Source organism: Zonotrichia leucophrys, chromosome 4 (genome assembly GCF_028769735.1).
Source record: "Zonotrichia leucophrys gambelii isolate GWCS_2022_RI chromosome 4, RI_Zleu_2.0, whole genome shotgun sequence".
Taxonomy (NCBI): Eukaryota; Metazoa; Chordata; class Aves; order Passeriformes; family Passerellidae; genus Zonotrichia; species Zonotrichia leucophrys.
The window spans coordinates 43,456,155-43,472,058 of record NC_088173.1 but is presented as its reverse complement, the minus strand read 5'-3'; the positions used below and the strand labels follow the sequence as shown (position 1 = coordinate 43,472,058).

At 40.7% G+C, this 15,904-nt stretch overlaps 1 protein-coding gene across 2 annotated transcripts in view; it reads right to left on the bottom strand.

Annotated features, from left to right (window-relative positions):
• ANK2 (ankyrin 2) overlaps positions 1 to 15,904 on the bottom strand; it is a 273,565-nt gene that overhangs the window by 185,225 nt on the left and 72,436 nt on the right. The gene's annotated exons all lie outside the window — the stretch shown is intronic.

Here is a 15,904-nt window from a genome sequence, read left to right as displayed (position 1 = left end):
TAAATTCTAGACTAAAATGAGAAAACTCATGTAGAAGTAAGGGGAGCTACAGATCTTGAAGAAGGCGGGTGCTATACAACACTGCATCTGTTATGCCATAATTAGAGCTGCAATCACAGTCACAGCAAGGATTTTGGGGAAGACGTACAACAGTCATTTGTTATCAGTGTCAGACATCCACAGAATTCATTTGGGGAACCTGTAGAGAAGCAGCTATTCTTCTAACTTAGAAACACAGATGTTCACTTTAAAGAGAGAGGTCATCTCCCATTTCTCATTTTAATCAAATTTCTGCACAGATTAATCCCCCTGCCCAGCCCCTTTCTCGTACCAAACTATGCCATTTACAATCTTTGCCTGATATTTGTTTATTCCCAATTAGTGATTCTTGGGGTATGTGGCAATTATGTACTACCTATTTTCTTCTTACAATGTTTCTTGCACTATTAAAAAATTAAATCACTGCTATTTCTGAGAGTAAAGATGATGTAAATGCCAATTATACCTGATGGTTCTCGTCACTAACAATCATGCATGATGGTTCTGAAAACCCAAAGATGGCGTGATATTGCAGTGATGTAAAGGGGATGAAAAATAAACTATCTCACTCTGCCAAATCCATCACTTGTCCCTCTGTCCCTTGAGATGGGCCTTTTTATTATATTTTTATTTCTCTATTTACTTTCAGTCTTCAAACTGAAAAAATAAGGAAACAGTATTGCCAGAGACTTCCATGATAGCCAGGAAATGAGCAGATTTTCCAGAGAGACTTAAATGATGGAAGCTTGATGTCTGGTGAAAGGAAGAATTCTCTGGGAGTCACTGTAGGAGCAAAAGGGCAGCACTCCAGGGAGGCAGCCAGTGCTAAGTGCAGGCTGGAAGGTGTGAGGGAGGAGTGAGACACACACAGTTTGAGGATTTGCAATTTCCTTCCACATTTCTCACCTGACCTTTCCATCTTTTCTATGAGTGCATGGGAGTTGCACTGTCACACAGCTCCCTGATGAATCAAGGGATGAAGGGGGTACAGTGTGGCAGTGCCCACAAACAAAATACTGGAAAAGCCTGTTGTGACGAGTATTCCAGCTACAAATCCACGCCAAATTCACAGGTACAAGTTGGCTGAAGGATGACAGCCTTATTAACCTGAACTACTCTTAGCTCCTCTCCCCGGATCCTGGGCAATCACCTTTGGCAGTACAGCTTTAGGTGTAGACAAAGACAACAAATGCTCTTGCTCAGTAACAACACATCAGTACACTTCATTTCCCATGATCCCAGAAATCCAGCATGAAACCAAACCAACCTAACCAGCCAGGGAGTGACAGCAGGTGCCAACTGACAACAGGTCTAATAACAACACAAAATCAGCCCTAAGAACCACACAAACTGCCTCAGAAATGCCCAAACAGTCAAGCAATCAGAAATACTGAAAGCATTCATGCTCTTTTAAAGAAGTTAGGAAAAAAATTATAGCATGTGTGCCCTATTTCCTTCACAAAATTTATTAGCTAAAAAAAAAAATGTAGACAAACTTCCAACCCAGGGAATTACACACAAAGTAATTTTTTACTTGCTTGAAACAGGGCTGCAGTCACATACCTGACCAGACCTCAACAGTTAAAAAGAGGATATCAGATCTCCAAACCATATCTGTGCACCCAAAGAACCAGGAGCAAGGGCTGGTGCTTTATGATGAGACAGTCCCCATGAAGGAGGGTTTAGGTGAGCAAATGGATTTGTGTGTGGAGACTTCCCATGGATATATCCCATCAGTTCTGTTGTTTCCAGGCTGTATTCATTACACCTAAGTCCAGCTGCTTAGCTCACCTTAATCCACCCCACATTTGAACCCCAGCCTCATGTAACAGTTTAAAAACACACAATTACCTCTCCTTCAGACAACTTTCATCAGCTTAAATTTACTGTACAAAGCTGAAAATACATGATGCAGAGGTGTGAAGCAGCTCCCTCAAAGTCTCTGAAGCACTGCCAGAAGCTTACTGCAGTACATGAGCATCCAGGGCAGTGGTACCACAGGAATCCCCTCAACTCACTAAGTGAAGTCAGAGGGGCTTCCTTGCCCAGTTTTGCTTGGGTATTTTCCAGAGCCTTGCTCCCAAACTCACTGCTATTGCCATGTAAACCCAAGGCAAAGGAGTGTCCCTGTCAGAGCTGCTGGCAGGTGGCTCCAGCCTGCACCAAGCAGTGTGATGCTGCAGCTGGGTCACTGCTGCTGGGCAAGATAGCAGGCTTATCACTACCTCAGCCATGTCTACACCATCAGTCTGACAGGATTTCCCAGAGTCATTCCCTATATCAGCATTCCAGGTGGCTTCTGCAATTAAAAATGTAATCCTACAAGACCAGGTCAATTCCTGATCAATTTAATAGGAGCAGATCCATTAAGATGTTTGTTGTAATGGTCAGAATTTACACAATGCAAATTAGAACTTTATATTCTAGTTGAACCACACACTCTTTCTACATCCAGATTCTACTTCATATTCTGCACCTGTACTACCTACATATAAAAAACATTGAAATAGTGTTGTCAGCAAGTCAGGATACTGGACATTCACATTTTGGAAACTGAAGACCAGGGGTATCTTATCAGTGTGTCATATACAAATGGGAGAGAGTAAAGACCAAGACAGGCTCTTCTCAGTGGTAGCCAGCAACAGGCACAAATTGAAATGCAAGTAAAGAAACACTTTTTAAGTAAAGAAATATATTACCTAGCCAGACTAGGAATTCTTAATCCTTAGAGAAACTCAACATTTTACATGGCATGGCCCAAGACAAGGAGTGGACTGTCATCTCCAGAGACCCATCTCCACTCGGCCTGTCGTAAAAGCAAACCCTCTGCATCTGTCACATGGCAGTACTTGTTAAAAGCATTAAAATACTCAGCTATTCCAGCTGAGTAATTGCAGATACTGCAATTGTTAAAATGGTGACACCTATATTATCTCAGTCCCTTCAATGCTTAAAATAAAGCCCCCTCTAAATACCACATGTGCTAAGTGCTCTGTGTCTACTCAGCAGTGCACCACAGATAATCATGTGGGATTTTATCGACCCACCACGGCAGGAGTTTCTGCTGGTTACCTTGAGGTGAACCTCAGCTGCCATCTGGCCCACCCTGATAAGAGAGCAACAACACAGCAAAGCACAGGAGGGTGAAAAAGCTGCCTATGGTTTACCACTGAGTCATTAAACTGAGCTGTAACAGCAAAGGGATAAACTATGCATCTATTTAATTATATTTAAAAATCTGAACAATTATTATTCTGATGAAGAAGTGAAATAACATTTTACATCACCCAAATAAGCATCCTAACACACGGTTACATAAGTGCTCCTTTTTTTTTTATCTCCTCGATATATAAAGGACAAACACAAATTGCTAATAAGCAGATTCCTCCAACCCCATGGTAGCTTTCCATTAAAAAGCACAGAATTCTTACAGACCACCTTGTTCCAATCCCCCAGTCTTGGGCAGAGACACCTTCCACTAGATCAGTTTGCTCCAAGCCCCATCCAACCTGGCCTTGGACACTTCCAAGGATGGGGTAACCACACCTTCTCTGGGCAACCTCCTGAGCCAGAGCCTCACCACCCTCAGAGGGAACAATTTCTTACTAACAGCCAATCTAACCCTGCACTCCATCAGTTTGAAGCCATTCCCCCTATTCCTTGTCCTTGTAGAAAAAGTGTTTAAGTACTGGAATGCTACAGACTTTGAATCTAAAACACAAAACAAGGTGATGTTTATTTAATCTGGATTTCTATTACACAGCCATGACTGACTTGGTATTTAATCAGCTCAGGACCGCAGAAGAGCCAAAAAATAGGCAGCCAACTTCTAGGAAATACATCTGATATGTCCTTCCAATGTTTCAACAAATCATGTTTGAAAAGGAAAACCAGTAGGAATACAATAAATGAGGAATGCCAGCCCCATTTTACTCCTTATTTCTGAAGAAATTAGTTCCTCAGAAGTCTCCAGCTCAGCACCTGTGCTTGGACAGCAGCAGGAGCTGAGCCCCTCTGCCTGTGCCAGGCTGGAGAGGGTCTCAGGGGATGGACCCCCGACACCTGCACAGCACAAACACCTGACGTCACTGGCTCCCACACAGCACAGGGAGAGCAAATATTTCTGTGCCACACACACTCGGGTGACTCATTTCCTCGCAGGAGTATCTGTTGCTGATAGCAACCTCAAAACAAAGAGGATGTCTCTGCATCCCTGTGTAAAGGACAAGAGGGAGTAGTACCCTGTCATCATCAGTCACATCTGACACAGCTGACAACATGCAGTCATACTGAAAAAGTGTGGATTACAGAAAAGGTTCTTCTTTCAAAGCTAAATAATTCCAAATAATGAAAATTTAGCATCTGAGTTTAATACTGTTAGCTACTTGTATATGTGTTTAAAATATGTATATTTAATAACTTGGCTCTATTCCTTGTTGCTTCTGTCCTCTAGCAAAGCATCATTCTATGAAAGCAGCAAGGAACTATCAATATTTAACATGTTTTAGAGGGATTCTCAACAGCCTTTAAACACTGGTGAAAGTCATGTCAGCAGTGCAATATGCTGGAAGGAATCAGAGGCTACCTATCGCAATATCCAATAAAAAATTAAGTCATGCAGAATGCAAATTGGACATCCTTTCCAGAAAGAGTGTCCTCTATTTTTTTCTCATCATTGAAGCCAAGCTACTACATTCACTAGACACAGGGAGCAAATGTGAAAATAAAAAATTAACTTTAAAACAATGGGTTATTTTAATGAAACACTAAATGACTTTGTCCCTCAATATTAACACCTCTGAGTTGCTGGGACTCTACTGTACTCCCACATTAAAATTATCAGCCAAATTCTGCAGAAGTAGGGCTGCCTGCCTAGCTCAAAGTGCTCCACAAAACCCATACACAGCAATCAGTGCTACACAAACCAATGGCCAAAAAGTAGATTTAAAACGTGCTGAACCACGGAGGAGAAAATCCTGCCCTCAGCTGTGGCATGCTGCAGATCAAACAAACGAAAATCCATCAACTGAACGCGCCATTTTCTGCCCAGTGGGAGCCGCAAATTGATCTTTTGCATTGTCCATCCATCTGGGAGTGGGGATTGTGGGGATGTGACCTCACATAGCACCTCTGCTGGGAGGACACCAAACTTGGGCAAGAGAAAAGGCTCTTAAGTCCCCTGCAATTGCCATGCTGGTCACGTGCTCCCTGGCGATTGCTATAGTAACCAGACACTTGCAGGGAGACTTTCTAGCTCAAAGCATTCTTCTCTTATGCCTTCAATTATTTTTCTTCTGATAACTGTTAATTTTTTTTTTTTTTTTTTTTTTTTTGAGCAAAGGAATTGACAATTTTGTCTTGTGTTCATCTGGTAAAGAAAAGACTACCAGAAACAAAATCTGAAATCAGTTATAATAGAAAGGAAAATTAGAAAAGAGCTTTGTGTCATAGGTTGATAAAACACAACATTTGTATTATTTAGCATACACAAATTACAAGAGAAATGCAACATTTTTAGCAGAATGTAACAAAATTCATAATTTCTTTTTTTTTGCCAAGTACTCAATAAAGCCTCTAAGGTTGCCATTACTATAGGTGTGGCTGTTAGTTATGATTCCTATACAGAACCTTCTCTCACTAGGTAGTTTTCCTGTTCTTGTGAACTATTCTGATCAAATTTTCATTTCTTGAATTTAAGGTTTTTGATACTGTCTCAAGATGAATTTGAAACGCTCACCTGAAAGACTTGAGCTATTAAAGGCTTTATATCCACATGTTTTGGATCAAAAAAACACCAAGAGGGTAACAGGATTGCCAACACTGTTAGAAAGAAGAAGAATCAGGACTGAATCTGGGAATGGTACTGGTGGCACAGGAAGAGTAATTACCCTGAAGGATGGAAAAAGGGAGATGGACAGAAGAGTCAGCGATTCCTAAAGCTAAAATTTTACTAAACCAGGCAGGAAAAGGTCAACAGATAGTTGTCTACTGTTCCAGAAGCAAGGAACACTAAGCAGCAAAGGCACCCATGTAACTTAAGTTGTACCTGTACTGATTTATATACTCTAATCATATCATTTCATATCCTTCACCAGAGCCGCCTGGCTCTCAGGGCTGAGATGGCCACACTAAGGAATCCACAGGAGATTCAGAGCAAGGGCATCTGTTGCCTGATTTGCAGATGGATTTAGAGAAATTGGCATACATGGTGTAGGACAAGCAATGGGACATTGTCTTCACAGCCAGAGCAGCCCATCAGCACAGCAGGTAACAGCACCCATGCTGCTCCATCTGTCCCTTCCTCATGCTTCATGCAAGACAGGTGCTTAAAAACAAGCTGTTCACACAAAGTTTCTCATTTTGTTGGACACTCCTCATCCGCTTTGTGATCTTTTCCTCCAAGGGTTACAAAGGCTCAGAGATAATCACAGCCGAAAGGACAGTTTCAACACTAGATCAATGAGATGAAATACACTAACTTCAAAAAAACCCAGATCCCTGTTTTCTCCAACTAAGGGCCCAAACACTCAAAACTTTTGAGTATTTATCTCTCTGTCTTTCAGCATTCCATCCACTGAACAGGAATAACTCTGTCTCTTCACCTAACAGAAACATAATGAAAATGAATTATTTTCCACACACTGCATAGGACTTTGATGAGCACGATAGATGAGCCCCAAGGGACTAATAATCCTGTCTTCAAAGGGATGTTTAAACAACATGTTCTAAATAAGGCCTGGGGCCACAAATTGAGCAATGAGTGGGAAACAAGCTGTGGAGTAGCTGCTCATTAAATGTGTATCATTAGTTTGTTCATCGAATGCAGCAGGACCTGTGGAAAAAGTATTAGGGGCATGTGTAATTGAGGCCTGTATGGTGATGTTGGGACATGACTGGGTCAAACAGAGGCTGCAAAAGGCCTCTCCTAACTCTGCACTCTGCATTAACTCCTTCTAGTGTAGTTCTGAAGTGTGTGTGTGTACAGGTATATATGCACAATGAGTAAGGACTCAAACACTGAATAGGATCAGAGTGGGATTTCTTGATTTGACAGCCCCTGCCATTTCCGTGATCTCATCTCTTAGGTAGCAAATGCCAAAGCCATCATTAGGAAGCTGTTCAAAACAGGAAAGGGCTTGCAAGAATTACTTCCTGAGCAAAAGAAAAGGTTAATTAACTGAAAATATATATTACACAGGCAAGACAAATCACAAGCTCTTCTAACTTCATCCTGCACTGACACCAGCTCCTTTGGCTGTTAGCAAGCATCACCAGAACCAATCCCTGGCACTTCAGCAGTGTCATATACCCATAGCCGAGTGCAAGTCACTACAACCTGATTTTGTGAAGGCCAGAGAGGAGGATGAGCACAGAACACAGCAGCAGTTTGAGTCCACCCACAAGACAAGGAAATGATCCACGCAGTGGTCACTCACAGCACAGAGCTCCGTGCAGCAGTGGGGACCTTCTGCTAAGTCACAATCTCTTAGAAGATTTTACTACTTTTCACAAGGTTTTATTTTTAATTATTATCATTATTACTGTTACATGACACATTCCTTCAAGCTGTTCCACAGTCTTGTTTCTTCAGGCCCAAGGAGAAATCACAAAGTACTGCGACCTTGAATGATGCTTGCACCCTAAAAACTGCAAATTCTGTGCCTCACTATACTGGCATCTCCCTGCACCCCATTTTTTCCTGCCACAATGTTCCATTTTGAAGTGTCATAGTTAAATATCTGGGACAGTTTCTTGCCTTGAGTGAAAAAACACTTCCTCCAACTTCCAGAGAAAAAACTGCATGTCTATATATTTAGCAACAAAAACTGGAGTAACGTTTAACAAAGAATTTGTTCTTCCCTTACTGTAAAAGAGCATTTCAGCTCATCAGGCTGACATTCTTCTACTGAAAATCCATCTTGTTAGAAAATAATCTCTTTGGAACTGTACCAATATGTATTTAATGAAATACACATTTAAAAAATAGGAGTCGTTTCCTTTTTATTTTCACCCACAGGTGTTGTAGCTTGTAATAACTATTTTTAAAATAACCACTTTCACAATATTAGAAAAAAAAATAAAAAGGAGCTAGAAGATGCTCTCTTTGTGTTCAAATAAGACACTCAGTGCGCAGAACTGTTTAGGCCCTCAGTGCTGGACTGAAGACAAGCTCAGGCCCAGGCTGTGCTGGGATTTTCTGTGGATGTGCCTTGGTCATCCAAGGTCATCAAGAAATCCCTCCCAGTCCTGAGGCTGCTCTGAGCTGCTCTGGCAAATGACACAGGAGAAATTGAGTTTGAGATGACCCTTTTGCTCTGTCCTCAGCCAAGCATCACCAGTGATCTTCCAATTCAGTGAAGCATTTAAACACATTTAAGTGCTTTTACATATCACCATGTTCTTAAAATGCATGCTGGAGGGAGTAATTATAAAATAACCTCCCACAGCAGCCTCTAAGTTTATCTGTCCTGCAAATTACAGTGTATAACAATGGCACATCATTTCTCTGTAGTTTTTTTACCTTGATGGAATCATCTTTAAAACCATAAAAGTTTTTAGGTCCAAATTCTTAAACAGCATGAAATACTGTTCCTGCTTTCTAAGTTCCATTGGATAGGCAGAACTTACTCAAGATCAAGAACTTACTCAAGAACAATTTACAAGTAAATTATATTTAATAATCAAACCAATGATAAGTCCTAAATAAAAACATCAGCTTGGCATCAGAACATGCTGCCCAATAGTGAGCTCCATTATGGAAACACACTGGAAGAGACCATATTTCATAGCTGACACCTCCTTCAACAAAAATTGCTGCACGTACCAGCCTCTCTCAGATTCACCTTAAGAAGGTGACATTGCTCTTACCACGTGGCAATTAACACTCCCACGGTGAGTAACGGGATGAATCACTCCAACAAAAGCAAAAAGCCCCAAATTTTTCTAGGGAAATGGCTACACTGTCTATTCTGCTTTCCAACAGGTCCTTCCTTCACACACTCCACTGCGAACAGCCCTGGCACATTTGATCTTAGAATCACTTTGCTGTTTACAGCACCCTAAGCCAAAGCAATGAATGCCTTCATTTTTAACTCTGTCTCAATAGGAAACTCTGACAGTGAAGAGCAAGGACAGTCTCTGGACTACTGTTTATTCCAGAGCCAAGCCTGGGGGCGGTGTGGGACCCCAGCTTTGGGAGACTGCCATGTCTGGAGCCACAGCCCACAGCAACCAGAGACGATTTTCACATCACCTTCCTCCATGAATGCTCTCCCCAGAAGCTGTGATGGTGTCACTGCTGCCCACACAGGTGCTGGAGATTACCTAACCTACTCTATGTGATCATTTCAGCTACTGGGGAAATCTTCTTGTGTAAAATAGGAAGGGGGATCACAGGGAAGAGCAACACCTCTGCTCACTGAGGAGCTCACTGCAGTTTAGAAAATAATAATAATTTTTAAAGTAACACAAATACAGTGCTGGAGAAATGTTCATCTGCCCAGCTCTGGAAGATGAAGGTCATCTAGAAAATGTGTGCATGATGTAGGAGAAATTTGCCCATAAAGAAGAAGTTCACAATTGCTGTGCTTTGAGACACCTGCTCTGGGAAATAGAGGAACAGAGCACAAACCTGGATTGGTTCTCAGACAGTAGGATTGAAAAGCTTCCCAGAAGTTATTGGTTTGTGTGATGAAAACCTTTTCACTCCACAGTGGCAACAACAAAACAGACTTGGGGAAGAAAATGTTATCCAAATATTCTTTGAAACACATCTTTGGTTTGCTGAGGCCATCCTTCATCCAAAAAGAGTTCATCTGCCCACAAAAGCATTATTCTGCTGACACCTAACTTAACTCAAGAGCAGGGACAGTGACCTCTCCTTTCCTATTTTTGTTCATCATTTTGCAAATACATTCTTTGCTTCCAAGCCATTTGCTAAACTTCTTGCATTATAAATATCTTTCAAATAAAAAAAAAATCACATTTTTGGGATCACATTTTTGGGTAACAAACTATTTATCACCAAAAATGTTTTAGTAAATGGTATATGTCTTTGTCAATTAAAAAAAAACTCAAGAACATCTCTATCTTGTGAAGTACTGTCAACTTTTCTTTAAACACAACTATTGGATAGTAACTGTCTTGCCACATTTCTGCTGGTATTAGAGCAGAGCGAAAAGTCTAACTTGAAAGTCTCTAGAAATAAAATCCAGGAAGGCCACCTGAAGAGCCTCATGGCACAGGGACAGCGCTGCTGCAGCCACAAGAACCTCTGCTACACTTGACCTTGAGACACGAGGGAGAAATTCTGGGCTCAGTCCAAGCACAACAGGAATTTTCCTACTGGTGCAAAGAAACAAAGAAAATAGAGAGGAAAGCAAATAAACCCAAGGAAGACTGTCTACCCTCATCCATAATTGATAAGACACCATGAAGCTGGTGAAATAAATGAACTGCACCCAACTTCAGGGTGGATCCAGAAAACTCTGTACAAAGATCTTTTATCTGTAAACTGTGGGTTATAAAGACTATTTCCAGATCCGCAATTAATGTATGCAATTATCTGGGAAAAAGCCTGAAATGTTTGAGTCCAACAACAGGAGGACACAACAGGCAGCAAATAAATTTGGATTATAATACTACAGAGTAGTTCTCACTGAAATAGGCAGTATACATTTGGTATCTGTTTTGCTGTATTTTTATAACAGACATGTAATAATAATGGCTTCTTTCCCTTCTGCACTAAAGTCAGGATTCTTAATGAGCACAGACGGAGTATAGAGTGGCTTTAGCATCTCTCTCCAGCTACAATAGCACAGAATTTTGAAACCCAATCTGATTTAAAACATCAGAGGGAACAGAACATTTAGGAAACTGATTATTTTTACCTCTCTGTAACTGCAATCACAAATTTTCATTCTGGAAACACAGGCAAGACTTCCACATGCAGAATAATAAGGAAAGAGAAACAAAACATTTTATGTAAAATAAATGGATGCCTTATCCTGCAAAGACTTGAAAATCTTTCCTGTTGCCAGCAAAAATACTTATAAAATTTGGAATGTGAAACAACAGCTGGGAACAGTTAGCTACAGGAGAACCAGTCTGGTTTGCAGTCATTTCAGAAATCAGTGCACAGAGTGGGAACCATAGGTTTTCATTTCCTTTTTGATAAGCCTTTCAGAGGAAGAAAATTCAGCAGTATTTTTCCCTGCCATACTTTGAAACCTACTATGAATTTCATAAGCTCTTATTTGAAGGGTCTAAAGCAGACTTGAAAGCACAATAGTCAAAACAACCTGGAAACCACCATGCAAGGGATCAAAAGGATCCCTAGGCATGAGGGAGCACAAAAACAACCAGGGAGCCCAGGCTTGGCCCACAGTCACAGCACTCACTCTAGGCATCTTTTTACTGACTGGCTTCTTGATTCCAGCAGAGTCAGAACCAGTTTATTCATCTGCTGGATGAATTTCCTCCTGCAGCAGATGTACATCTTGTCTCACACGGCTTTTTCACTCTTTGTTTCCACAAACACATCCTCGCTTTTTACTGCTCAGGATGGGAATCAAAACCTAGTACAAGAAGAGGACTTTGAATTCCACAAAAACAAGTACACAGCAAATAAACCTCATTGGTTGTCAAAAGACAGGTTTGCTTCCTACCAGAGAAGACAAACATTATTCAGATGTGTATGCCCACAACCGTTTGCAGATTCTCAGCACAGAGACAGAGAATTGTATTTGAAATATGAAGACATTAAAAAAGCTAATGTCAAATATGCAGACTTTGTTCCAGCAGAAAAGCTTTCATTAATTTTTCACTTGATAATGAGTTTTTGTTCCTTCCCTGCAGTATTTGTAATGTTAGAAAAACACACTGTATTTTGATAACATTTGAGAAACACAAAAAGTCAATTTTGTGACTCTCTCTAGTTTTCATTTTTAATGGAAATATTTGCACTGCTGACATTGGCATGAAACCTAGGTAATGTGTCAGAATAAAGGCTATGGTGAAAAATTGTGAAAAGTAACTGGTAAACACGATTTCTTAGTATAGAATTGGGCTTATTTTACTTTTAAAATGTGAAACTAGCTTGGGTTTTAACACATATGACTGCATTACTCCAGCTGCATATTACCATCAACAAGAAAAACCCATTAATCTCACATAGGGCTTCTAATACAGAAGTGTTCACTTTAAAAAGCATATATTAAGTTCAACAAAACTAAACAATGCCTTGGTGAAGGCCTTTATTTCTTCTTTTTCAGCCATCCCTACAGCTTAGTGTAGTCTGTTGAATCAACCATACGTGAAGGCAAACTTTACATTTTTATATTGTTGTCTATGATTTCATAAGTTATATGACTTATTAAAAGTGAAGTCAAGGAGTGATGTTTAACACAAGAGAAAAATTAAACTTCAAGTCCTTTCACTAAGGAGAAGGATCCCAAATACAGATAAAATGATTACCACTACATATTTTTATCTCATGTTAATACACAGAGTTTAACCACACCAAAGACTGAGATATAAACTGCTGTTATTAGAGGCCTGGAATGAATTCACACAAAAACCACTGTCAGGTCAGTTCTCCCATATCCAGCTCTATATTCTAACAGGATCTCCTCCCTCCAGAGCTGCTTTCTGTTGCTGCTCTCTCCAATCAATAGCACTTCAGATCATAAACCAGGTCTGTCTCCCTGCCCACAGCTGCAAAGGTCAAGCTGATCAGAAGATCAGTGTTTTAAGGAAGAATGGATCCAGGGATTTTGACATTGGAGAAAAGGAGGAGCTCCTGAAAGAAAATCCACTTGCAGTAGGCCTGGCTCCACTGAAGGCAGAGGAAGGCCAAGCTCTGCTGGGGCTCTGAACAGCCGTGGCTCACACTGACATGCAGAGACTCAGCAGGGCCAGCCTACAACTGGTGCTGTTCTCCAGCACATTTCCATGAGCACCATACACTTTGAAAACGCAGGCTCCAGAAAAGTATAGGACGCTCAAACCCAACAAATTCTTTCAGAAAAAAGGCTGTAGAGGCCAGGGTTTGCAGGGACACAGGAAAAAGTTTAATTCTCTCAAGAAGATGGAAAACTGCCTTGATATTTCCTTCCCACATTATAGCACCCTGTTTCTAAACAGTTGTATAGTTGTCTGCTGCAATTCCTCCCTTGGCTTGTAATTTCAAGTGTTTTGACTTATATCTAGCTCCTCCTGTCCTACATATAATTTTTTGTGTCCTATTTTTTCCCCTACAAATTCTTCCCTTCTTTCCCTCATTCCATTCTCTTGTGTTTTCTTTTCACAATTCCCCTTTTAGCTAAACTGTATCAAAATATATATGTGTGTGGGTATATATATGTATGTTTATTAATAATAACACACTGTGAGTGTTTACCAAGCCTCCTGCAATTTGTTTGTTCTAGGCCTTCTGTTGTCTCGTGTATGAATCATCCATTTAGGCATAAAATTCTTCAGGAAAAGGAGCGCTTGTTGTTCTAAATCCATACAGTGCCTAGCACATACAGCCCCATTCTTATTTATTATAATAATTGCACCAGTGCTTTTGGTTTCCTCACTTCTAGAACGCTGGATGCTTGCTCTATGCGCCTTTACTTCTCTAACAAACCCTTCAGAGAAAAACTACAGCAAGAATAGCACATGTGACACAGCAAAGCTTTGTGTTTGACATGGAAACTCTGACAGGAGCATGGCAGTGGCCAAAACAGGTCCTGCCCACACTCCCTGCACAGAGCATCATCCACAGATCCCAGCAGAGCCTCTTTTCCTAGAGAAATGCACAGTCCCTGTGAACATCCACACCAATTTCACATGCACTTTATGAGGAAAATGAAGCCCTTTGCACACAGGCATGACCTACTGAAATGCAGCCTGGCACAGGGGCAGCAGTGAGAGGAAGGAATGACATGTTCCTGCTCCCAGACACTGTAGGACACTCTGAGCACTGCCTTCCCTAACAAAAGCTTCTTTTCATTAAAGGGTGGAAAAAAATCCCCTTTTATTCTCTAGCCTTTGAAGGGCTTACATCATCGCTTCTTCAATTTCAGGACTTCAGTGAAAACAAGCTTTCTGCAGGGCTGGTCAAATGACAGTTAACTAAGAATTCCTGGGAGTGTTTAATCTACACTCTCTATTAATTTATCATTAGGGCACCTTCTAATAATGAGTCATCTAATGAAGAAACAAAAACACAGCAGAAACCCTCCCTGCTCCTACAGTATTAGTTACAATGAACCTGGGCATCTCTCCACAAAAGCAATCACCATACCCTTTTTTTTTTTTTTTTATCATCCCCCTATTAGCCCCAAGGCTTCCAAGCAAAAAACACCACCAGCTTTATATATTGCAAAGAAAATATTTTAACACTGGCCTTTCATCACACGCAAAAAAAGAAAATTTCATCATCAAGGCTGTGTCCAACAGCTGCCTTTAATGTGATGACAGGAATTATTTGTGAATAGGAATAAAATTAATAAGGGAAAAGGCAGTTGCACCAGCCTTGGATGGTTTTTCCCCTTGCATTTAAATAAGAAAAACTTTTTTACCAAAGATCTTTCTATACATGGGCCTGTGATTAATTCCTTTTTGAGAAACTCCCATGTAACCCAAAGTAATATAGCTTTGAGAATATGAGGACATATTTACCCTTCAACAGGGAAATCCTGTACTGAAGACTGAGGGAAGCTCTAAATTAAGGAAAATTTGTGTTTTATTAGGAACAAATAAGTTGTACTAGTGATTTTCAACAGCAGGCTGTAAATGTGATTCCTCCCACAAGCCCTTCCACCTCTGTTTTACTATTTCCACAGCACATGCTGCTTCAAAGAGCTAGGTGTACCCAGCAGCACCAAGCCAAGGCAAAGTCATTACTTCACCTACTTTCCCCAGCACCAGGCAAAAAAAATCCACTCGGATTTAAAAGCTATTTTTTATACCTCAAATAACACAGGGACTTTAGAGAACTCATAGCAATAATTTTAAATTTCAGGCTAGATGCCGTGCTCTTATTTATGGTCATCCTGAAACCCAAGAGGGAATTACACCAATCTCTCCCCAAGCCCGGGCAGCAGTTTCCATCTGTCACCTGTAAATAAGCTAACTTCATGAAAGGCTCTGCCACCATGAGCTGTTTGCCTGCAGTCAGTCTTTGTCCTGACCTGTGCATTCATCAAAACGACCTGCAAGCCATTCCTGACCAAAGGTTGCAATGCACTCAACTGTGATTTGCTATCAGAGCTTTCAACAGGACCCTCCATAAATCCTGGGCTACTTTTCTAGACTAAACAAGTGTCAGTTTTTGTGGGTGACACAAGAGCCTGGCACAGAGCAAAGCCAGAGAGCTGGCACAGAAAAGGCCCACCACAAGGCACTGGGCTGCTCACAGTTGTTCTCTGCTGTTCAGCTCACAACTCCAGCACCACACAGACTTCACCAACCAGATCTTGACAGATCAGACAGATGTGTCTTGGAAAGGTGGCCATCCCCAGCTAGCAAAAAGAGCCACAGAAAGAAAAACTGTGTGTAAAAAGGCTAAGTCAGAGATGCATCTGCAGCCTCTGTTTTGAGAATATGTACCAGCAAACAATGAAAGGTCACTGGCATAACATAGCAGTGCATTAATCACAAGATGTGAAATACTTGACCAGTTAGGTAATTGCTTAATCTACAGGACAGTCACTAATTCATACCAGCTATAATTAAATTTAGCCTACAGAGTCATAGTATTAAAAAAAAAGAGCAAGTTAACTTTCACAGACACAGATTTAGACATTCTTCATATTCATCACAGATTAAAACATTCATATTTTGTCTGTGAAATTAAATTGCAGTATGAATAGTTATT